Source organism: Cygnus atratus, chromosome 3 (genome assembly GCF_013377495.2).
Source record: "Cygnus atratus isolate AKBS03 ecotype Queensland, Australia chromosome 3, CAtr_DNAZoo_HiC_assembly, whole genome shotgun sequence".
Lineage (NCBI taxonomy): Eukaryota > Metazoa > Chordata > Aves > Anseriformes > Anatidae > Cygnus > Cygnus atratus.
In genome coordinates, this window is record NC_066364.1 from 103468192 (window position 1) to 103494626 (window position 26435).

At 40.0% G+C, this 26435-nt stretch overlaps 1 protein-coding gene across 1 annotated transcript in view; it reads right to left on the reverse strand.

Moving 5' to 3' along the window:
* The window catches only part of LCLAT1 (lysocardiolipin acyltransferase 1), a 99962-nt gene extending 74672 nt beyond the window's left edge, over positions 1-25290 (reverse strand). The window contains exons 1-2 of the mRNA XM_035563725.2: positions 25161-25290; positions 24938-25043 (exon numbers count right to left, since the gene is read on the reverse strand). The gene's annotated coding sequence lies outside the window, so the exon portion shown is untranslated. The remainder of the gene's footprint in view (positions 1-24937; positions 25044-25160) is intronic.
* Positions 25291-26435: the final 1145 nt, after the last annotated feature.

Sequence of the window (26435 nt, forward strand, 5' to 3'; positions counted from 1 at the left end):
AAGGGTCCACCTAGAATCAATTGTAAAATCAACTCAGCTAGAGGCTTATCTTCATTTTCCTACCCCTGTAAGACATTCTAGCTAAACAGTACTTATAAAGAGATGGAGAACTATGCCTACAGATGAATTTATGCCCCTCCTCCCTTTTTATAATAAAGATTAAATTGCTGTTATCAATCACATATAACTCTGCCAAATCTTTGAGTCTGAGCAACTGACTCAGGCTTTTTGTTTTTTTTTAAATATATTTCCAAGACAAATATAAAAGAAAAAAAAACACATTTGCAAACAACATTAAAAATACTCTAGCCAATTAACTGGAAAATTCCATACTTCAGATAACTTAAAATTTAGCAAGGCTGCCTTAGTGTCAGGAATATATGGCACTTTGAAGCATACTTACACATCAGCAAATATTACATGATTATAATAACTTTAAAAGACACATAAATTGTAATTATCTATTGAATTACGCTTACAGGCTGGCTGCTTTCCAAGGTAAACATAGTAGAAACAACAGATGGTTACCTGGCAGACTTGGAAGCAAAAGGGGAAACATGAAGTAGTTCTGCAGAAACACTATCATTTCATCCCCACTACAGGCAGTGGAAACTGTTTATTTGCATTTGATCTATTTATGGACATGAAAACCTGTTCTCCATCTGTTATGTTTTGGTGAAGATGGAATATCCAAAAAATGCATAGCCAAAACTTACACGTTGTCAAACTACTGCACTACTATTAACTGGTACTAGTTCTGATTCAGGACCTAACCATAAGAGGTGAAGCTCTACCGCGCTTTTCAGAGCCCTCTGGAGAACACCCTTCAAATCTAGTTTGACAGCTCACTAGCCGGACCAGTCAACAGCATGTTGGGATATTTCTAAGATTACATTACAAACTAGAGTTAAGAATTGCAGCTTTAACCCTGTCTTGAGCTCCGTAATTCTCCTTCCACCAGCTACAAGGGAAGCTTTTCTTCTGACAGAATCTCAAAGGGAGGTCCTCGAGACTTCAAAACCATTTCTAATAGAGCATTAACTTCACCCATCTGCATGGTGCTGTGCATAGATGCTAGCTTTGCCTGGGAAGATACACAGCTGAGTTAGGTGTTCCGTACTCGAGCCAAAGCAGCTCCATACCTCAGCAACAAGCTGATGCAGGTACTTTGCTTCTGGTTCCAGGGCTACTGAATCCGATTCTATAAAACACACATGTTTTTCTTCAAACTGCAAGTGTACTCAAAGCCAATCTACCAATATAATGGAATAGATCAACTCATGTTTTTTGTTAAAGCTTTAACAGGGTTAAAGGGTTTGGACCCTCAAACACACAGGAAGATATGAGCTAACCTTTGATCCCTATTTGTAAAGTGTTTTACGTTGAGATGCAAAGGCCCCAGTGTTATTTATAAATGAATAACAAGATGCTTGCATGAACACTTATAAAGGTCATTTTATCCTATAACAAATTACCAGTACAAGAAGCTAAACAAAGTAATTCAGCATTGAAGCCAGGGAAGTTATCTGCCAGTGCTTACTCAATACTTTTCTAAGCCTCCAGAAGATAAATGGAAAAAAGCAACATCTAAGACTAAGATTTTTGGCCTTATTATGTAAAGTAATAGCTCGTTTGAAACAGAACCTCCATTTATAATAAAGTTTGCCAGAACTGAAAGGAGATTATATAAAAAAATAAAAATTAAGGGTTTTCATAGGTGGTGTATTTCCCATCACAAAGACCATGTCAATGTTACAATGAGTTTCATGTCAGTTGCAAATACATTTAGCAGTTGCAAATTCATTAGATGTGCATGCTGTGGCAGACACAGATGCTAAGCAATCCAAGAATAAAGTAGCCATGAATTACAGAACAGCAAGTGACCTAGTCAGGGAAATAACCAATTACAGCTATTCAAGGTCTACCAGATTTTACATGTGAGCAACGCTCTAACTTAACAAGAGCTATGAGGAAAAAAAGGGAGGGAAGAAGGAAAGCCTCACAAAAACTATAGATGAAAAGCCTCACAACACACACTTTGGGCATTGTTCTAGAACAACCAACTGCTTCCAGTCTCTGTTTCAGTATTGCTGATTTTGCTACAAAAGTGCCTTAAAAGCTTCAAAGTGATAGGGGAAAGGAACAAAATGACAGAACAACTTTAATAAGCAGTGAAAACTCTGCTGCTTGTAACTTTGGGATGAGAGTCCAGAAAATACATAATATCCAAACCTACACCAAGACTTTCATGTGGAAGGGAGACATAGTGTCGAGAAGGTTATGGGTTATTTGCACTAGATAAATCATATCCAAAAAAAGAAGATATTATCCAGATTTGGCAGTGCAGATCATGCTACCAGAAGTATCTAAATCAGGAATCTTCTCATAGCTGTTCCTGTAGTCATGGAACGTCTTAATAATATAATACAGTTGTTAACATCAACTGTATCTAGACTTTTATTTAGGACCAGACAGATTTAATGATCTAGCAATTCATTATGAAGGCCTTTCCTTTTTTTTTTTTTTTTTTTTTTTTTTTGTTAGAAGAGTTTCTCTTCCAAGAAAATCTAGAATTCTCAGTTATTTCCAAGTGGGAGCACAGCCTGGCATATTTTTCCCCTTTTACCAAGTGCCCTGACCTTTCAAGGGAAAAGGTTATATAAACACACAGAGTTCCTGGAAAGGATCTGCTATTATTGATTAGCATACTAATACCACAGGAAAAAAAAAAAAAGCTAGAAGAGCTTATCTTCAAGCTGTAAGTTCACTAATAAGGATATGTATAAGAAAGCATGTATATATTTCTAGTTGCATTTGCAAAATTCCCAAATGCAATCACAGAATCACAGCATGGCTGAGGTTGGCAGGGACCTCTGAAGATCATCCAGTCCAACCCCCCTGCCGAGCAGGATCACCTAGAGCACATTGCACAGGATGCCATCCAGGTGGGTTTTGAGTATCTCCAGAGAAGGAGATTCCACAACCTCTCTGGGCAACCTGTCCCAGTGCTCTGTCACCCTCCCAGTAAAGAAGTGCCCCCTCATATTCAACCGGAACCGCCTGTGCTTCAGTTTGTGCCCCTTGCCTCTCATCTTGACGACTAAGTTGAACGAGACTGGACCCAGTACAGACCCCTGGGGGGACACAGCTGGCTACCGGCCTCCAACCAGACTGCACCACTGAGCACAGCCCTCTGAGCTCTGCCGGCCAGCCAGTTCTCAATGCACCTCACTGCCCACTCATCCAGGCCACACTCCTGAGCTTGTCTATTGAGGACATGATGGGAGACAGTGTCAAACGGTTCTTGGAAATGCCTTTAATGATTTCATTGCAATGGGAACTATGATGGTGATACTTCTATTGGGAAAATTATGATTTATGGTCTTGTCAAAAACAGATACTCATGACATTCAATTTCCTTCTCTTCCCCATCACTTTAATGCTTCTCCCTGTATCTTATGAAAGTAAACACACTATTGAAACTCTCACTACTCCCAAATAACCAAAGAATGGTATATCTTTACATATGGGGACACTTTCCATTCAAATAATGTGGCCTGAGGAGAGATTATACAGAAATTAGTTCACTTCTGACATTACTGCAAGGCCTGCTGAAGTTAAGAAAAAACATCACAAGCACAGCCACAAAATGGAACACAGAAGCATAAGAACTGAAAACATCAGAACTGACTATGAAATATTCTTATGTCCCAGAGTTAAGTGATTTTTTTCAGATGAACGTGGAACAGACAGCTATGCTATTCTCTGCTGAGCAATGTGCAGCACTGAAATTATTTCTGTCGCCAGGATAACCCATCAAGTAAACAGCCTGGTAAACAACAGCAAGTATAGTGATAGCAAATGATACAACACGAGAATCAAAGACCTGATATTACACAGTACCATTTGGAGTCTATTAGAGCTCTTCAATTATGTCAGCACAAGTAAACACTAACAAAAAGGATGGAAACTATTTAGAGAATCTATAGTTTCAAGACCTTTATTAAAAAAGGCACTGTAAAATTGTTCCAACTTTTTTCTAAAATGGTATGAATTAATTCAGTGACAACTGGGATCACTTGTTTTTTCCAGGGGCATAAAATCAAAAAGACATGCAGGATGCTGCTGTCTTAATTCATGGGCTGAACAGCATCTGAATTTCTGAGTGGAGGTAGCCAGGGAGCTGAGAAACACTCACCCTTGTATATCCTAACTCATACTGAACAAGGACTTAAACCTAATTCTGCACAACATCACTAAAATGAGAGCCCATCTCTTCTTTCTCCAGATTGGTTTTCTTCACTGCCCAAATTCAGCAACAAGCAATGCGAGGATCTTGCCCTTCAAAGTTCTGACTTCCCCCCTCAGGAGGTCCATCTTGAGCAACGAACGAAGCAACAGCACATCCAGAAAAGTTACATGGTCCTTCTTATATTGGGGGTCCCGTAGCTGAATGCAGTACTCCAGGAGGGGGTCTCACAGGAGCAGAGGTATAGAATCACTTCCCTCGCCCTGCTGGCCATGCTTCTTTTGATGCAGCCCAGGATACGGTTGGCTTTCTGGGTTGTAAGTGCACATTCCTGGTACATATCAAGCTTCTCATCAACCAACACCCCGAAGTCCTTCTCTTCAGGGCTGCTCTCAAATCCATTCTCCACCCAGCCTGTATTTGTGCTTGGGATTGTCCCAGCCTAGGTGCAGGACCTTGCACTTGGTCTTGTTGAGGTTTGGTCTTCATGAGGTTTGCACAGGCCCACCTCTCAAGCCTGTCTAGGTGCCTCTGGATGACATTCCTTCCCTCCAGTGTGTGGGCCACGTGACAAAGTTTAGCATCATCAGCAAACGTGCTGAGGGTGCACTCAATCCCACAGTCCGTGTTACTTAAAAAAAAAAAAGTTAAATAATGCCAATCCCAATACAGATCCCTGAGAGACACCACTTGTCATTGGTCTCCAGCTGGATATCAAGCCATTGACCACAACCCTTTCAACGTGACCATCCAGACAATTTCTTACCAATTCCTTATCCACCAAGTGGTCCCTCCATCAAGTTAATGTCTCTCCATATTTGAGACAAGGATGTGGTGCAGGATGAAATAAATAATTTAGACTGACCACCATTTCCCAAGGCTAAGACATATCATTTTTTTATTTTATGTAGAATTGTTTCATATTCAAAACTTTATCACACAGAAAACATTTTCACTTTCTCCTGCTGTTGTCACAGGTTAACAGCCAGAGAGGACTGAAGGAACCCAAATAATCTAACAGTGGGAATACAGGAACATGCCAGTTATGTCAAAGTGAAAGCTCAGAGCTACTTGAAAGCACTCCATTACAGCTAAGCAAGGCAAAACACCATGCCTTCTAACAATTAGAATCCAATTATAGCAGAGGCTAACTAAAATGCAGAAGATTAATATACTGGCTCAGGCATATTTAAGCTTGAGTTTTCCATCATCCATCACTGAAGGTGGGGTAAAGCCGATTGTTAGAAAGTTTTCAAGTGTGCAGTAAGGATAAAATTTGAAAACAACTTGAGGAAACATGGATTCCTGCATGACCACTTAGTTTTCAACAACAGCTAAGATTTATTGTAATGACATTTTTTTCCAACATAGAAACAAGCTATAACAATGTTTTTCTTTTCCAATTTTATTGAACCATTACAGTAAGAACAACTGCTTTTAGAAGATCTCTTCTGTTGGGTTCAAACATATATTATTAAAGTAATGCTGGTAGCAGGAATCAGTTATTGGACTAAGTGATATCAAGGATTCCTGAGCAATTAAATTTCATTACAAACTTTGATATATTGATGAGAATGTCTGAACTGAGTATTTAGAAAAATATACTGAAAACAAATCTCCATGGAACTATTTTGGTTTCATGTAATGTATCAGAAAATGTATACACCTTCTACATCAACATTTGGAAAAGTTTTGTGGGTAATATGCACAGTAAGTCAGTTTTTAATAAAAATATTACTATTCATACTTACTACTTAAAGTTATTGTGTTTTTTTTGTTGTTGTATTTGCTTTTTTTTTTTTTCCAGAACAGGCAGAAAATGTGTGACATCTTTGTCAGTTTCTGTTCTAAAAGGTAAGCTAGCAATATTCACTAAAAGCCAACAAGTTATTTTTAGATCCTCTCTCATCTTCACCAGTTTATGCATATGATAAATTAACAGTCTTTTCAAAGAGCTATTTTATATGGCTAAAATAAATTAGCCATATAAATTCAGTTTGGAAGTAGGTGGTTGGTAAAAGCACATGGGTAGCCCTGTACTAGTTGCAGTATGTACCGTTCTTTGATATTCCCATGAGGCAAAGGATGTGAAGACAAAGGTGCATTTGGTGCTTTGAACGGAATGTCATTAGGGGATAAGAACAAAAAAAATTTGTTTAAAGCTTCTTGTAAATCACATCTAATTCCAGAATTTGTTTTTATTTCATTCCTTTTTATTGTTTTTACTTAAAACAAATCCATCCAACAAAAAAACAAAACAAAACAAAAAAACGACCACTTTGCTCTATAGAAATATCATCAGTTATGCTTGGTGGAATACAGTAAGAAGTTCAGACAAAAAGCACTCACTGGATAGGCAATGACGACACGGTTTTGTTAAATATATATTTGCTCACCTTAGAGGTATCCCACAGAAACAGTCTAAGTGCAATAGGAAGTAATTGTAGAAATTTTAGTAATTTCTATAATAATGTATAGTAATAATGTAATAATAATATAGTAATAATGTAATATATAATAATGTAGAAATTGTAGTAATTGTAGAAAGTAATAGACTCTTGGCAGTACATTTAATTATGTGGTGCCATAACTGTGATAACATTAAATCACAAGTAGCTTCCAAATCAGGATGTGTACATAAAGGAGCACATTCCTTCAAATGTTTTAGCTCAAATAGTTACAAAATTCAAAAGAAGTGAATCAATTTTAAGAATCAGGCTCTACAGTCAGGTTTCACCCCCTTTTAAATGCATTCCAGCAACATTACCGTGGTTCTGGACTAGCGGTTTGGTTGGTTTTGTTTGTTGTTGTTTTTTTCAAATCTTTGAGAAAAAAACATTTAAAAAAAAAAACCAACTGTCTTCTGTTTCATACCAGCAAAGTAGCACACACTTTTTAAAATCCTGGATGAAAACTACCTGAAAACTACCTTTCAATTCACCAAGCCTAGTCACAATCCATCAAAGAAGGGTTTTCTTCATTTAATTTAGGGTATTTAAATCAGTGCCTTAAATTGGGTAACTAGAATTATTTCTCCTCATTCCCCATCCTCTCTGTTCCCCATGTCTCTCTATTCTGTAAACTGTTTCTGTAATCTCATTTTACAAATGAAATCTCCACTTTCCCTTCCCATGAAGCACAGCTTATTTTCATGGAGGCTTGATGTACAGGGGGCTAATATTGAAGAACTTGGTAGTGAAGCAGGCAATGGTAATAGGAAAAGCTAAAGAGACACTTAACTTCAGGGATTCCCCCCTCTCCTTACATCTTCATGCCACCAGAACCTCCCAAATGCACAATACGATGTAGGCAGTATTTTTTTTTTTTTTTAAGTTTTTCTTCCGAGAAAAGGAAAGAAAGGAAAGGGGCACAGGATGCCTTGGAAGAGTTTCCAGTTATGAATAACGATTTTCCTACAAGATATGTAACTACTACTGCACACCGAAACACAGTTTGGAGTTTTAATACAGTTTCAGAAAATGAAATTTAGTTCTGTGAAACAGTTTTTGAGATGAGATCAAGACCAAAATTACCAGAATCGCTTACATTTATATAAGAATAGTAACAACGAAAATAACTACATTTCTTTTTATGTACAAAAGTGACTAAACATGTGCAGTCAACAAACTTCAGCAATGAAAAAAACTGTTTGCAAAATTAAGTGCTTTTGCACAATATCCCTCTCTTCAGTTTTCTTCCAGTCTGTTCCTGTTAACTTATACAAAAGAATACTCTTCTGTCAATTTCACCAGAAGACATTTCAAACTGTTTTAGATTCTATGTTTTAGTTCTCAAGGACTAGTCTTCCCCAAAGTTTGAAGAGAAGATCCTTTAACCAAATGTTTATGGAAGCTTATTAAATTTAGTCCACTTAGCCAACAATAGTTTGCCTAGAACAATCTTCAAAAGAGTTGCCCTGTTTGAAAATACAAGCATTTGGATATCTAATGTCTCCCACTATTACACTATTGACCCACATTTCAAGTCAATAATTTTGTTTCCATAAAGAAATTTTTACAGTAACCATGAAAATTCAGTATTCATTTAGATAAAAAGGACAAATGTACTATTATGTCACAAACAGCTAAGTCAAGAATATTACAATGCGCCACTAAATTTGATCAACCAAACTTATTTTTCTAAATAATCATATATACTCAAAGTGTACTATCCTAGGTGACCTAGAACTGTTAGCCAGGTGTACGATGGGCAAGCTTCATACACCATGACCACCAGAACTTCCCTTAGCTAGTTTTCTTTTCAATAATAAATGGTCAATTTAGAAACACAATTTTCAGATTATAAAATACATATCTGACACAGATTTTCCCTCACACTATGCAGTGCAATCAACCTGTTAGCCTCTGATAGCTCTAAGAAAGTAATTCATTACTAACGCAGTACCTCAACCTTCATGTATGTAACATGTTAGAAGCAGGCTACCAGTCCTCAATAATGGACTACTTAGTACAGTAAGCAGTAACAGTAAGTGTCTAGTAAGATTTTGATTTTAAAAACTCTTTTTTCATGACAATTATATTCACTAGATCATTTTCCTCCCCCTTTTCAGAAGCAGCAGCATTTGTCTCTAGTCAAATTATTTGTAACTCAAAAGAGTAAACAGCAACTAAGCTGGGAAATTTATTTTGCCTAGCTTATCTAGAGACTTTCCAAGCACACATCTAATTTACAAGAATTTGGCCTTTCAACAACTACTTACAACTATTTCTACATCCTCCTACAAGAACAAAAACACAGGATTTTAAGGAAACACAGCAGCAAGATTTTGCTCAGGGCTCCTATCTAGTCCTATCTTCCTATATATCGAGCATATCTGAATTTCAAAACAAGCTGAGCATTTGCACTTCGTAAGTGAAAATGCACAAATATGCCTAAATAGAAAGGAAGCTGCACATCTACCTAATCCTGTATGGGAGACTCCCTTCATTTTCAAAAGGGGAACTAAGTCAGCATTGCCACAGTGGAAAAAATTGCCACTTCCTATCTTAAGTATTAACAAGTTACCTATGACATCCTAGCTGTAAATTAATGTAGTGACGATTTCTCTAGTTATATTCTAGGGTCTTTTTATTTTATTTTAATCTTATTTTAGGTTTCAGTATTCAGTTTGTTCTTAAGACAATTTGTTTTTCAAGTATCCCAAACTTGGTTCAGATGTAGTATTTTATCCCACGAAGCCAAGAAAATGTGTCTTGTAAATAACAGAATTTATCTGAACCATGGAGGAGCTGAGGGCATGTAGTAGGCTTACATGGCAAGGTTTTGGTAGCGAGAAGCTGTGGGGGGACTGCTGTGGGGGGACTGCAAAAGCTACCCCATGTTAGATAAGAGCCAGTTTCAGCCAGCTCCCAAAGGGACCCGCTGCTGGCCAGAGCTGAGCCAGTGAGTGACATTGGCGGGACCTCTGCGAGAGCAGATTTAAGAAAGGCAAAAAAACTGCTGCACAACAGCAGTTGGTGGGAGAGAGGGGTGAGAAACTGAGAAAGAATCCGAGATACACCAAAGACAGTGAAGAAGGAAGGGAGAACGTGCTCCAGGTGCTGGAGCAGAAGCTCTCCTGCAGCCCATGGTATACCATGGCAGAGCAGATCTCCATGCTGCAGCCCATGGAGGAGCCCCTGGTGGAGCAGGTGGATGTGGCCTGGAGGAGGCTGCAGCCCATGGAGATCCCATGCAGGAGCAGACTTGCAGCCTGTGGAGATGAGCCTATGGTGGTACAGATCTGGTGGGAGCTGACACCTGTCAGGGTCCCATACTGGAGGAATCTATTCCTGAAGGAGTGCACCCCATGGCCCAGACCCACCCATATTTAGAGCATATCTTGAAGAGATGCAGCCTGTGGGAAGCTCACATAGGATCAGTTTGGGAAGAACTGTCCCCACCTTGCTTCCCGTCCCTCTTGCTATTTTTCAGTCTTGGTTTCTGATGCTGCTCTTCATTCTTTGTCACTTCAGTCATATTAACTTCTTCTGCCAGCACACCTTCTGCTGTTCGTCCAATCTCTGGTCTGCTGTTCAACACCAATTCTAGGTCTCACTCCCCACCATACTTCCCATCATTCTTATTACTTCTGATCATGCCATTGAAGCTGGAGGAAGAACAAGCAGGTGTAGATCACAAAATCTCTACACTTGGATCTCTGGAGCTCGTGTACCTTGGTTTTCCAGCTCTTCATCACAGCATATCATTCCAGTCTGTCATAAATTACAGGATCTACCCAATCATACCTCAGTTAGATTCCTCTCAATCAAGCAAAAGAAAAGCAAATATCAGCTACCTAACCGATGCCCTAGTAGTAAGAGTAACAGCTGAGTATCATCAAGGACCAAGCACATACCCCTAAAATTCCCTGCAACCTTAGTAGGCAGACATAGACTATACACTTTACAGTTCTTGTTATCTGGCATTTTTTCATGTAGCTACTCTGAATTAGATGAGAGTCTGAAAAAGTGTTTGCTTTATTGTGTGGATTCTTTGGGAAGCTTTGTTGTTATTCTGGGACAGGGAAGGAGAACAACATTTACATAAAACCTGGCAAGAAGTGGCAACACCCACTTTTCATTTGTTATTTTGGCCCCGACTGATGATATTTTTGGATTTTCATTCTGGAAAAAGGATAAAGATGAGGAATTGTCTGAGGGAGTGTTTGTTGGGCTGCCTGCCGTCAGTAAACTGGAAAATTGCCTAGGGTAAAGAAAGGACAGCTTCTGTAAACCTGGATTTAATCTGTGTTTAACAGAACATTCTCACAGAAAATGAGTATTTACAGTTTCTTGATACCTAAGATACTTTGTTATCTTATATGGTGTTGAACAAAATGATCAGTGGAACAACACAGAAGTTGCTGAATTGAGTCCACCCAGTCATCCTGTCTGACAATATCTTGAACCACACATTTCATAAGAAGGTGCAGGAAGAAAGCCTGCAGTAGGCAGTGCCAGCAAGTTTATTCTTAGTCTCTGCTGACATTTAGCTTAAACCATAAAATACATGGTTTTATATTCTTCTCAACATTACTCATTCATTAACAGACTGAGCTTGTCTTCTATATAAACAGACCTAATCCCTTTGTTCTAACAGCATCCTTTGAAGGTTTCTTCACTGTTGCTGAGTATCCAAATCTATAAAGGAAAATGACTGACAGCAGACAGACAACTTGCCCATTCACGTAACAAAGGTACAAATCTCAGCCACAGTTTCGGGCAAATATTGGTACCAGGTAGTCAGAGTGAGGCAAGACCCATTAAAGGCTTTTAACTAACTTAACTGCAAAACACTAGTAATTCTCACACTGCCCTCCACCCCCCCTCCCTTGAATCTTTAAAATAAAGTCTAAAGACTGTATCTCATTCTAAGGAAAAGCTCAAATTTTTTTGAATGTCTTACCAGAAAGCATTGTTAGCTGTGAACAGCACCTCAGATTATGTAAAACAACTTAAAGGCTTCAAGGAACAAAGTATTTAAGAAGAGGAAAGTAGTAAGGAGAAAATTAGATCTTATTTGTGGGATCGGTTCAGACAGCCATAATGGAGCAAAGGATGCTCTTGAGAAGCTACCTCTCCAAGCCAGAAAGATCTTGTTGAGTTAGCCAGAAGTCTAAGGTGACAACTACTAAGATTTAATCATCCTTGAGCTGTGGGAAGAAGATCCCATCCTGATGCACCAACAGCAGACTAGAAACTGAGGAAAGAAAGGACACAAACATATTAATAGGCACTGATGGCACAGACTTTAACAAAGAGCTGGAAGCTACCATCTTAGCTAGCAGAACCAGTGTGAAGAGTCACGTAAAAAAATAAAGCCTGCAATGACTACTCATCAAAACCAGCCCATGCTACTAACATGTCAAAGGATGTAAAGAATGGGTAAAAAAGAAGCCAACTGGACAATCCCAATCTAACAACAGCAAAAGAGAAAAAATGTACTCCTGTTGCCTGTGTTATTTAAAGTATAATTTATCCTCCCACCATTCGTTATTACCCTAGACAATGAAATGTCTCAGCAACTTCCAGAGAACAGATTAAAGTTTTTCTCCCCTCAAAAATATGGGACTAACACAACCATCATTCCTTTTTTTTTCCCAATAACTATATATATATATACTATGATTCACTTGCATTAAGTCTTACTAAACATATTTATTACCTTTAAAGAGAAAATGCAGATAATTTCAAAACTAAAAAGAAAGATGTGGATGTGTTATGACTATTATGTAATTTAATCCTAAATTGAATATACTTAACCTACCATTCAAATATTTTTGTAGGTGCTTACCTACTGTAGGTGCTTATTACTTCATTCTTTTTCATTCACGTTTGCTTTATTTTTCTTCTGCTTACCAAGGTAACAAGTGTACTTACAGAAATGTGTTCTAGAATTCTATACAAAATAGAACTACATCACTACTCTGTCACAATAGTCATGCTGATATGAAATATAGATGCCATTGTAGCTGAAAAAAATCAAATGGCAAAGACGATGACAATGAAATATGTGGGAGCAAATATACAAATAAACCCTTTATAATGAAAGAAACTAGTACTAAAAATCTTTTTAAAATGTCAGCTAGGGGGACTCAATAAAGGTCAAGACACTTTGAAAAGAAGTTGATTCAAAAATTTTTTTTAAGTATTTACATTCCTTTGTTCCACAGTTCAGTACAATGTATTCTACATTACCTTAAGTTAAGAAATGACCTTTATTGCCAACATTTACTGTCCATTATCTAAGAAGTCCCAATTTTTGCCTGAAGAAGCCAAGCTTATTGATTTGTAAATTGTCTAAGTCTGCACCCTGCAGGATACTTAGCGATTTCAGCCTCCAAAATCACTGCTTATGTTGAATAATTCTAATTACTTTTCACTGTTCTAGAATTTAAAAAAAAAGAAAGTGGTGTGACTGCAGGAATCATTTCATGTATTTTAAACAGCTTTTAATATTACTGTTCCCGCCACTAGCAAATGAAAATAGGTGTGGCAAATATTTTTTGTTAAAGAAGAAATCTTTCACTTAACAACAAAACCGTGTCAAGAAATTCTGAAAATTTAGTGAAATCGTGAAATGTCTGTTTAAAAGCATTTTCATTACAAAAATGCCAGGTAGATTTCCTTAACTAACAGAAAGGCACATTTATATAGTTTTAAAACTATAAACACAAAAGCAAAATCAAGAATGAGAAAAAATGTTTTTGATACTGTGCATACTCCTGAAACATCTTTTTTTTTTGGTGGTTTAACAACCATGTTTTTCTGTGTATAAGAAGTGCTTTCGTCCCTTCTTATAGTGCAACACCATTACATAAACAAGAGAAACAACCAATAGCAAAACACAGCAAATGCTTCTCTTTCCTTCCTCCCTCAGGAAGGGAAATTATTTTTCTCTGGCAGCCCAGTTACAAAGCACATTTAAAATGCTCTAACAACAACCGGTTTAAAGCCACCACTTTGGTTCTCAATTCATACTGTCCTAAGACTTCAAATAGGAAAGGTACCTTGTTCCTAAACAACACCCCTTACTCTACAATTTATTTTAAGCTAAGCATCTAACTCCTCCAAAGCTGTTGTGAGCTTTAAAGGAATAGAATCATAGAATCATAGAATATCCCGAGTTGGAAGGGACCCATAAGGATCATGAAGGCCAACTCCTGGCACCGCACAGGTCTGCCCAAAAGTTTGGACTGTGCACTTAGTCACATGGTCTAATCTCTTCTTAAATTCAGACAGGCTTGGTGCAGTGACTACTTCACTGGGGAGCCTGTTCCAGTGTGCAACCACCCTCTTGGTGAAGAACCTCTTCCTGATGTCCAGCCTAAACTTCCCCTGCCTCAGCTTAACACCGTTCCCATGGGTCCTGTCACTGGTGATAACAGAGAATAGGTCACCTGCCTCTCCACTCCCTCTCGCGAGGAAGTTGTATACTGCGATGAGGTCCCCCCTCAGCCTCCTCTTCTCCAGGCTGAACAGGCCCAGTGACCTCAGCCGCTCCTCATATGTCTTACCCTCTAGGCCCTTCATCATCTTCGTCGCCCTCCTCTGGACACTCTCCAACAGTTTCACGTCCTTTTTGTACTGTGGTGCCCAGAACTGCACACAGTACTCGAGGTGAGGCCGCACCAGCGCAGAGTAGAGCGGGACAATCACTTCCCTCGACCGACTAGCAACGCCGTGCTTGATGCACCCCAGGATACGGTTGGCCCTCCTGGCTGCCAGGGCACACTGCTGGCTCATATTCAACTTGCTGTCAACCACAACCCCCAGATCCCTCTCTGCAGGGCTGCGCTCCAGCGTCTCGTCGCCCAGTCTGTACGTATAGCCAGGGTTGCCCCGTCCCAGGTGCAGGACCCGGCACTTGCTCTTGTTAAACTTCATGTGGTTGGTGATCGCCCAGCTCTCCAATCTGTCCAGATCTCTCTGCAAGGCCTTTCCACCCTCATCCGAGTCCACAACTCCTCCAAGTTTGGTGTCGTTGGCAAATCTGCTCAAAACACCTTCTAGTCCTACACCCAATACATTTATAAAAACATTGGAGAGGACTGGCCCTAAAATGGAGCCTTGAGGGACCCCACTAGTGACCACCCACCAGCCAGATGTGGCCCCGTTTACCACAACCCTTTGAGCCCTGCCCGTCAGCCAATTGCTCACCCATCATATGATGTTTTTGTTTAGCTGTATGCTGGACATTTTGTCCCGTAGGATCCTATGGGAAACTGTGTCAAAGGCTTTGCTGAAGTCCAAAAAGATCACATCAGCTGGTTTCCCTTGATCGACTAGATGGGTGATCTTATCATAACAAATTTGATTTCCTTTTAGGCAGGACCTACCCCTCATGAACCCATGTTGGCTGGGACCAATGACTGCATTGTCCCCCAGGTGCGCTTCAATAACTTCAAGGATCATCCTCTCCATAATCTTACCAGGCACTGACGTGAGACTGACAGGCCTGTAATTGCTAGGGTCTTCTTTCTTACCCTTCTTGAAAATTGGCACAACATTTGCCAGCTTCCAGTCCAATGGGACCTCACAGATTCCCAAGATCGTTGAAAAATAATTGAGAGAGGTCCCGCGATGACGTCTGCCAGCTCTTTAAGCACCCTGGGATGAATCCCATCCGGACCCATGGACTTGTATGGATCCAGGTGGAGCAGCAAATCCCGCACACGTTCAGGGTCGGTTGGGAGTTTGTCATTCCCACCATCATGGTCCTCCAGCTCAGGGTACCCTGGGTCCCGAAGCCCACCATCAGCGTTGAAGACAGAGGTGAAGAAGGCATTAAACGTCTCTGCTTTGCCTATGTCATTGTCTGTGAGGAGACCCTCCCCATCTAGTAGCGGACTTATGTTTTCTTTGGTTCTCCTTTTTCTGTTCACATATCTAAAAAAAACCTTTTTTATTGTCTCCCACAGACATGGCCAGCTTCAACTCTAGTTGGGCTTTGGCCACACGAATTTTCTCCCTACAAACACGAACAGCATCCCTATATTCCTTCATCGTCGCCTGACCCTCCTTTCAGCAGCCGTACACTTTCTTTTTTCGCCTTAGCTCCAGTAGAAGATCCCTGGTCAGCCAGGCCGGCCTTCTGCCCCGCTTGCCTGACTTCCGATATTTTGGAATCGCCTGATCTTGAGCTTTTAGGAGGCAGTGCTTAAAGACGGACCAGCACTGATGGACACCAATGCCTTCAAAAGCAGTTTCCCAGGGGACCTTGCTGACTAGTTCCCTGAGCAGCCTGAAGTCTGCTTTCCCCACATCCAGGGCTGAAGTTTTGGTGGCAGTTTTCCTTCTGTCACCATAAATTCTAAACTCAACCACTTCATGGTCACTATGACCGAGACGGTTGCCAATTGCCATGTCTCCCACAAGACCCTCTCTGCTCTCCAGCAACAGATCTAGGAGGGCGCCTTTCCTAGTTAGCTCACTTAGCACCTGCACCGAGAAGTTATCATCTAGGTGCTTTATGAACCTCCTGGACTTGCTCGTGTCAGCTGTGTGGTGATCCCAGTTGACGTCTGGCAAGTTAAAATCCCCCACTAGGATGAGGGGAGCTGATCTCGAAGCATCTCTTAGTTCTGGTAAGGTCCCTTTTATTTTCATGAGAATCACCTTCCCTTAAGAAGCACCTATAGGTTATCTGAACTCAATAAAGCTTGTATAACATCTGCACAAAGTGGCACAAAACCAGGAGAGTTTTCAGCCCTTGATCACTAGAATAATTCCTCTGGTGCCTGTACTACTCAAAGCAGAATTGTTAACTTTTAGGAAATCCTGAATTATGCCAATGTTCCTGAAAATACCTCCTTGATAGCTGCAAAATTAAGAGATTTTGTCTTACTGGCATTACAGAGACATGGTGGAATGGCTCCAATAACTGGAGCATTGGGATGGAAGGATACAGGTTCTTCAGTAAGGCCCAGCAGGGGAAACGAGGATGGGGGGATCACCTCTATGTCAAAGAGCAGCTGGAGTGCTTGGAGTTCTGCCTGGGCATGGATGAGGAGCTGACCAAGTCAGCTTGTGGGTCGGGATTACAGGTGACATTGTGGTGGGAGTCTGCTACAGGCCACCTGACCAGGAAGACCAGGCAGATGAGGCCCTCTATAGACAGATAGGAGCAGCCTCACAGTCACGAGCCCTGGTCCTCATGGGGGACTTCAGCCACCCCAGTATCTGTTGGAGGGACGACACAGCAGGGCATAGGCAATCCAGGAGGTTCCTGAAATGCACTGATGATACCTTCCTTCTCCAAGTGATAGAGGAATCAACAAGGACAGCTGCTATGCTGGACCTCATTCTCACCAATAAGGAGAGGCTGGTGGGGAACGTGGAGCTCAAGGGCAGCCGTGGCTGCAGTGACCATGACATGGCACAGTTTGGGATCCAGAGGGCAGCAAGGAGGGAGCACAGCAAGCTCACTACCCTGGACTTGGGGAGAGCAGACCTTGACCTCTTCAGGGAGCTGCTTGGTAGAATACCACGCAACAAAACCCTGGAGGAAAGAGGGTCCAAGAAAGCTGGTTAATATTCAAGGATTACCTCCTCCTGGCAAAGAGGAAGTCAGGCAAAAACACCAGGAGGCCTGCATGGATGAATGAGGATCTCCTGGCCAAATTCAGGCAGAAAAAGGAGGCCTACCAAGGGTGGAAGCAAGGACAGATAGCTTGGGAGGAATACAGAACTACAATTGTGGAAGCTTCACATTCCTTGTTTTACAGGTGTCCAATTTGAAACCTGAGCATTGAATACAAGGATTACAATGGACTACAATTAGCTATTCTTAATAACAATGTTGGATGTCAAGTGCTTATCAAGTAAAAAGCACAATCCGAATCTTCAGAGTGGCGTTTAACTAAGGACACTTTCAGCTAATCATCAATCCTTTATTCAGTTCAGTATACATCAAATGTGCAACTAGTAAAATGGGTTCTACAGACCATATTCCTTAGATTCCTGAAGATAAAACATATTGACTCCAAGCCCCCACCCCGTTTTTTTTTTTTAAAAATCCAACTCATCACATTTTAGTTGTTATTTTTCTTATTTATTCTAAATTAGGGAATAACTTAGCTAAGTGAACATCCTTTCGAAAAAAATAATTTTGTGGCTTTTCGTAACGGCTGAGTTTAGAACAGGCATATATGGAACTTCCCTAACCCTATTCCAGAGCAAAAATAGTTAAAAGTGTTTTAATTAATCCACTTTTCATTGACAAATAGTTCCTTTACAATGTTTTTAATATAATTCAACATTGGCTGCATCTTTCTTGACAGCTGGTATTTCCTTAACAGAAAATGTCACAAATGGCTTAAGTATAACATTCTTTCTAAAATTCATTTCCTTTCTGTGTAAGAAGTTAATACAGCGGGGGGAAAAAAAGCAGGAATGTTTCATGCCATGTGGGATATAACAGTTTTAGAGTTTTGCTTTAAATCAGCCCAGTAACGTTTTTGTAGAAGTATTATTAATGTTGCTTTAGCTCTACATTTGGAAAAAGGAAAAATGCTTGCCCACAACTTTGCTTTTCTCCAGACTGCATTCCAACATGAACTTCACTTTTATGTTCTAGGTCTTCAAAACACGCCTGGTGGAAATCTGAGAGCTCTCAGTAAAGTTCAACTTAGAGGAGAGATATTAAGAATAAAACAATCATCTAATTAAGAAACAAGATGCTGACAGTTCTATATCAAATACTTTTCTAATCAGAAAAGAAGTTCTTTATAACTTCACTCTAAACACTAAAATCATTCAAAACGTTGGTATTAGCAGAAAGGCACACCGCAATCTTTCTCAAGAGAAGGACAGACACTAAGATCTGACAAAAGGAGATGCAACTCCTGTGGTTAAGCCACTCCTCTACAGTAACTCCAGATCTGAAATTCTTAAGAGCTGGGAGTCTTGCAACAGTTGCATGCGGAAGAACTATGTTCCCACCTGCAAAAATCCCTGGAAATGCTATCTCTACAGGCTATTGAGGGCAAAGGCAGGTAGTTTAAAGCCTGTACCTACACCCCTTAAAGGTTGTAAACGCTTAACTAAATGACTGGAGAGCTACAGCAGTAACAACAGTCTTCAAGTGATGAAGAAATACCTGCTGATACTGTCTTTCCTATCATGCTATAAAAGATTCATTAGAATCTACTGTGAGAGAACAGACCATTTTAAGTGCTGCTGAAAACTTTCATTATAAAATATTCTACAGCTTATGCAACTTGATGTACAATGATATTTTGCAACTATTTCCCATTTCGGGTATTTCTCCTAGCCTTTTGTGATACTTGCAGTATACATTATCATCTCTTAATACTGTACATACAAAATACCTTGCACTGAAATCCAAAGCTGCCAGAAATTTCCCTTAGATTTTAAGGTTTGATTATTTTAAATTTTATCAATAATTGACATGTTTCTAAACTTCAGCAAAACCCTGTCCTAAATATGCCCTATTCAGCTAGTTCTGTATTTCAAGTCACAGCGAGAGAAGACGACCACAGGAAATGTAATCTTTCTTTTTAACAGACCAACTTATTTTAGCATTCTTCTCACAAAGATGATGCCTTTTGTTCTGAAAGCAGCATTAATTCTGCATGCCTTAGTGCTCATAACAAAGCTATGGACAAGACCTGCAATGCTAGTTTGCTAGACCTGCTGCTAGACAGACTTTTACGAATGCCTTACGCAAAGCTAACACAAGAAAAAAAAAAGCACAAGTTACCACTTCTATTTACCACTGTGTATGTGTGAAAAGGACAAGAATCTGAAGATATCTGAAGCCACACGCAACAAGTATATAACTCAGTACACAATTGAATAATTTAAAGCTTTCATAAAAAAAAGTACTTGCTAAAGCCACTCCAGGGGCATAATGTTGTTGCACAAGGGCAATGGTGTGCAAAGCTGCAAAGGCAAAGAAAGAAGGCAGACCCTAAGAAAACCATACTAACGTGTAACTGAGACAATGAAAACTTATGAAGTCCTCTAAACATCTCATAAGGTTCTCTCATTAATTCAAAATAACTGCTATTAGCATATTTTCAAACATACACAGCACTCTTGTGCAGTAAAGTATCACATTATATTGTTCTTCAATAGATTAGCCTTATGCAACTATTTTAAAGAAAACAATTCTACCTATTTTTCCTTTAGACAAAAGATACGAATTTGTGTTATCAACAATAATTTTAGTAATATCCCTGTTGTGAGCATTCAAGTCACATTTGCTTCTGTAAACATTTAACTTCCACACAAATACATGTATTTATGTATCAAACTTTGTCTTGATTTTACAGAACAGTCATCTCCTGAGGTCCCTCAATCACCTACAAGACACACAAAAATACAGCTGTTTGACCTTTGACATTTTTGCAGGCATTTGTCACTTAAGAATTATTAAGGTGGCAGATGATAAACAAAGTTCTTTCACGGTCAAAATCTAAGTGAGATGTTATTTAAAGCACTGTCTTAATTGGGACATTTTTATTGCTTACTGGAGCCAATACTGTTCAACTTCTAACGTTATATCCAACAGAAAGAGGTGCAAAATCCATTGATTCTCAACATTTAAGAAATAGACCAAGCCTCTTTCTTCAGAGAAAGACTGAGACGCAGTAAGTACAATGCCTACCTTTAGTACTATATAAGCAGAAAAACTTTTCAGTGAAGAAAGTTTATACACAAATGATTACTTTAACTAAAATTTGGAAATTGCAACCTCAGGGATACAGCCACTTATGATAAAATGAAGCATCCATTTTGTAATGAACAGTAGACCAATGCAAGCACTGGAAATAGCGGTAACTGTCAGAGTTTTATTTAGAAGTTGGTATTCAAGTGAGAAAATTTAAACCTGATGTTCCTAATAAAAGAACACACTTCTCTGAGCAACAGTATAATTTTGGGAGACACTTTGTTACTTTCAATAGTTAGAAATAGATGAGTCTGCAAAACATTTCCTGTAAATCAGACTGACACACAAATATTTTTTCTAAGGAAACTACAGTGCAAAGCCTATCCATCTCCTGGAGACAGCACAAAATGCAGTAAGACTGATCCTCTTTTTAAAACAGTCTATCCCAAACTACAGAAAGATCAAGTATACCCAGAACATTACATTTCAGCTTCCCAGAGATTGTACAGTTATTTAAGAGAGATTAAACCATATCAAGCACCCCCTATCCACACGTGAAATGCACATCAGTTCCCAGAACACTGTTTCCACTACCTGTCAATGAATAAGTAGTTTACTGTCAATATACCATTTTTACTTGTTGTAAGGACAAACGTATTGACCTTGGCAAGAGACCCTGAAAGAAATACCCCTAAAACTGTTTTATATTTAAGGGAAATTACTAGTCAAATTGACAGATTTACTGGTGTTTTCACACTGAAGAGGGAAGACCAGAAGAAAGGTACCGTCTATGCAGGGCACTAATAGGAAATGATTCACCAATCTTACCAGACTCTACACAATCACTTGATAACCTTGGCATCCACGTGTTACCTCACACTTCCTGAAATTTTCTACTCAAGGGAAAAAGGCTTTCCACTAGCTCAGAATTAAAAAAATATTACTTAATCCCAGTAGAGACGCAATAGGTAATTTTTTCTTCTATTTGTTTCGCTCTTTGAGAAATCTTACATAGGTTTCCATGGCTTTGTTAAAGAACCTTGTGATGACTTCCCTAGAGCACACGGCCCCAAACTCTGGCTGGTATACTATCTAAAAAATTTACGTGGCAGAGCTATGAACAAGTTCCAAGTTCTGAATATAGACGGAATGCAGAAAACCAGTTTTCAGTCTGGCTCACTTTGAAAAGTTAACTTTCATAGATCTGCATGTGCTCATTACTATCTCCTGGTTCACCAGGAGAGTTAAATGTTATTTTCTTATTAACGAGCACAAAACACACATCTGCTCTTCACTGAGCTGAATGCTCGAGAAATTTTCTACTATACAATATGAATTCTGGGTAACAGTTCTGGTTATGAGAAAAATCATTTAGTGAAATTTACAACTTCAGCTTACTAACAGAAAGCAGTACTCACACCCTGCCGAAGGAGGTACAAGACGACCAATGAAAACTTCAGTAATCTCCAAAACAATGCTTGCACAGAAGTCTGGAAGAACAGCATTTTACTTTGTTCTGATGTAACCTGGCTTCTTGCTGAGCAGAATTTACAGTTTCTTTCTGAACAGCTACCTTTCAAATTTCAGAAGCACAGCATGAAGTGCTTTCAGTGGTATGTATTACAAAAAGGCTAGTATCAAGACTATTTGAGGCAATCTATAAATTTTTGATGGAAATAAGTTGTAAAAACACTTCAAAAGCATTAATCAGCTTGAAAACATTTATTTATTTATGCATACATTTTTCTCAATACGTTAAATCACATTAGGAGAACATCTTTTAAAATATGGCTCAAGCTAATTTTAAGCATGGTTGGAAAAATTTGGCCTACGCTGATTAAAATCTGTACTTAAATGAAAGGAAAATTTAACCACAGAAAATATGCTTAGTTTGGAAAAACAAGCATATCACTGCCAAAGTGCTGTCCTAAGTTTAGACTGCTGCCTAACGTTATAATTAGGAGAAACTAAAATGAATTTCTAAATGTTTCAAGATGAAACAGCCATTGGGTAATTTGCAAGATATATGATTATCTTCTGAATTCAAACACAGTGCTAATACTCGATCTGAACAAATGCAGACTGTTGCTTGTGTGGAGATTGGGGAAATCAATGTTAAAATCCATAGTAACGCTAGGTAAGAGTAAACGCAATGAAACCTAAGAGCAAAATTACCAAGTGATGTGGAACTAATTACTCAGACATAAAGAATATTATTTGAGGAAGAAAACAGTTTAGAATCTACCGTTTACCACTTCTGTCTCTCCAAGAGCTGACCAAACTGAAAAAAAAGGCTTCTCAGTGCTTTTACCACTGTTAAAACCACTTTAGTGGCCATATTAAGTGGTTCACGCAAGTTCTCACAGGCAGGACAGTAATATTTTCACCTTCAAACACCAGAGAAGGTCTTCCTAATGGACTTGAAAGGTCATAAGGCACATTTTCTTTAACTTCCCAAATAACATTTGTAGCTGGGTTGAATCATTATCACACCAAACAAGCAAAAAGTAAGAGAAAAAAATACCACACAATAACCCCAGGTCTGTATGTTCACTTCATGTACAACCACAATAAAATCCAGTTACCATGAACAGTTGGCTAAATCTTCACCTGAGACAACTAACAAGGTTTCATGAAATCAAACTCGATTCCTATTTTAAAGTCATGATGATGTGGGCTTGTCAGAACCAGCACTACCTGTTATTGTTTCTCTTCAGTTCAGCAAGAGAAATGACGTGCTTGGTTTTACTTCTTGTTTCATTTCTTGTACCTTGATACCCACAAGGACATAAATGGCAGGTTTATACCAAAGGATGATCAAAAAACTTGCAAGTCACAGAAGTTTTAGTATTACAGAGAAAGTCTTGGAAAAGACTGTGTCAAAGCAGCAAGATGAAAAAAGTTTTGTTTCAGGGAATCCCCAGAAAAGAATAAGCCCATTATCAGATTAAACGCAAATTCATTTTCTCAGACTTATGAAAGGACAGTGTATTAACCAAGTCAAGCAATTACTTTTGTATTGACCGGTAAAGCCTCCCTCCATAAACAGACATATGAGAAAAAGCCCTAAAAAAAAGAAGAAATATTTTGTCTAGGTTTAAAGAAGTCTGCTAACATTGTTCTCTACCATCTCATCCTATCCTGCAATAGCAACAAGGGCCTTTATAAAGCACAGCTGTCTTTCAGGAGTCATCAACTTTTTGTCCAAGTCACCAAAAAGTTACATAAACCAAAGTGCAAGCCTTTCCACACACTCAGAAAGGATCTGTTTCAAAAAGTCAACTCTCTAAAGGTTCCATTTTCCACTCTCCTAGCTCTAAGAGCTGACCAAACATTGCACAATGTAAACAAGCCAGCTAGTTCCCAGTCCGTAGCTAATAAAACATTAAACCAGATTATGTAACTCAATATCGGACACAGGAATCTTGTCTGCCTGTTCTCAGCACCACAACCTGAAGAAACAAGTGAACAAGGAACAACCTTGAAAAAGACTGTCAGCGGAGAACAGGAGTAAGAAATATGGAAAGAAGAAACAGACAGGCATCAATGGAAGTACCTGCTGGAGAAGCAGAGACCCTGCAGGAACAGATGAAACACATGACAGCCTGTCACTTGAGCAAACAGAGAACGGATTTGTTGAATCAAGTAACCTTAACACTGCTAAAATCCCCACTGAAGCTCTCTATTCTAAGTATTAAAAAACACTACAAAATCTGATGAGCCAACCAACATTTCAGCGGTGTTCATTTTAAGACATACTTTGACTTTTCTACTTTTTAATCCTAGTTTCCCCATTTTGTAACAAAGAAAAGCAAATAGACTGTCTGTTTCTTTTTTTTTTTCCATGTTACTGCAAAATAAGCTTGTGCTTGATAAAGACTAAAACATTGCCAGGGTAAATACTACTGAAAAGTCTAAGTGTCCAAAAGCAGAGATTAGGTGTTGTCTTTAAAAGAAGAAACGTCTCCTATGGAGATGCTTAGCAATCAATAATCAAAATATACAACCCATTATGTAAGCACACCCCACTTAATAAACTAGGTTAAGTATGGCTTAAAAGTTATTACATCCAAGAATGGTATCACGATGAATACGCATAAGAACCAAAGCGAGGCTGCACACGTAGTTTAACTCTAGCATTTATTTCTGGCACCCAGCTTTCTACAGCCAGTTAAGTTCTCAGCAGTTTGGCTGTCACAAGTTACAGACCTTGTTCTGACCCCACTCCTGCATTTCTTGCACATGGGACATTTGGGTCAAAGTTTAGTTTTGCTACAGAGTAAATCTAGCCAAGATAGCAGCATGCACGGCATCACCAATGGGAGAAGTGACAAGAGGCACGGCGACTAGGGAAAACCACAGGAGTATGGTTGGAAAAAAAATGAAACAAATCTACACAGAACTTTACTGTAATCTTCTACAGAAGTCTACACTGACTCTGCTTCCTTAAGAAGAACAGATGCTAAGGATGAGAGTATAACAACAGTCATGCGATTGTCTCTTTAGATATAATAGAATTAAAGGTACTGAAGCCAAGGTTTCGTGACGTACACTTTTCACACAACGTGTTCCCAGACGATCTCAGGCACTCCCCTGCGGCGTGTCCCCGCCCGGCATCTCCGCGGCTCGCAGCCCTCCTACAACGCTCCGGCCATGCCTGGGGAGGAAGGGAAGCAGGTAAGGCCGGGCCCCACCGAACGAGCCCCGTGGCTGCAGCCTCGCCGCCCACGGCCACCGCAACCCACCCGAAAGAGCCCCCGGGGCCCGGCCTCACCTGAGGGGAGGCGGCGCCGCGCCGGGAGCAGCCCCCGCCCGCTCACAGGGCCGCCGGTGCGCGGATCGCGGCCGCATCAGCGCCTAGCGCCGCCATGGCCGCCGCCATCTTGGCGCTGCCAGCAGCGACCTCCGACCCCCCCCCCGATCTCTTCCGGTCGCGGCTGTCAAGCCATTGCCATGGCGCCGCTCCCGCGCCCGGCCTCCCTTAAAGGGGCAGCGGGCGGTGTCCTGCAGGCCCCAAAGCTTCTCTGCCTGCCTGCATATAGCGAAGCATATGCAGTTTTCAGCCACATTTTGCAACAGTTTGATCAAAATGACAGGAATTCGCATTGCACAACCTCTCCTCTGCCCTCCTTCCTACCCCTGCCAGGCCTTTCCTCCCCAAAACAGGACTGCCAATGGCCGTTGGGTGACACGGCCTTCTGGTTCAGGGCTGTGAGGAACTCAATAATAACAATAATAACAATAATAACAATAATAACAATAATAATAATAAAATCATCTTAAGTCCGTTATCAGCTATAAAGTGCGACAGCTAATCAGCCCAAGAGTGCTGTGTTACGGGCAAAATACCCTACTGCTGCTAGCAGCGGGTTTTCTCATAAAATTGTCAGGCAGGCAGGAAAGAAAGCAGCAGCAAACAGCCGTGGAATGATTTCCAGTGCTGTTAGGGCAGGCCTGGGGGTGGTTAGTCCGAATTCTCTCTGAAACTGGCAATATTTTCAGCTTTATTGCACTGAACTTTACAGCTGCGTGTTGTTGACTCAGTTAACCCTTTTATACTCTTTCCACGTACATGTTTTTACAAGGTGAACTCATCTGGTGAAACCCTCAACCCAAGAAAGAAAACTCCAGGAGGTTTAAAGTGAAGTTTTATACTTTTTTAAAACCAAGCCAAGCCCGTGTCCTGCTCAATGGAGCTGCTGGATTAGGGCCAAAGTGATCTGGGTTCTCTTTCTGACCCCTTAACCATTTCCTGTGCGTGGCAAACACATCCCTTGGCAAATCTGTAAAGTTCAAGTACCACGGAAAAACCTGACCCCATAACCATTTTAAGATATATTGCCCCATAGCCACTCCACTGGTGGGATCCCTGTTTTCTGCTGTAGGTAATATTGAGGCCAACATCAGCTCTTTGGAAGCATCTATCATCATCATTCATTGAGAGTGCATTGCCTTAATAAGTACCCTTGTGGAGCTGAAAATCATTCATCAATTTGGTCAATATTGGAAGTAAAAAATTAGTGAATGAACATTCCAGGAATCTCATCCT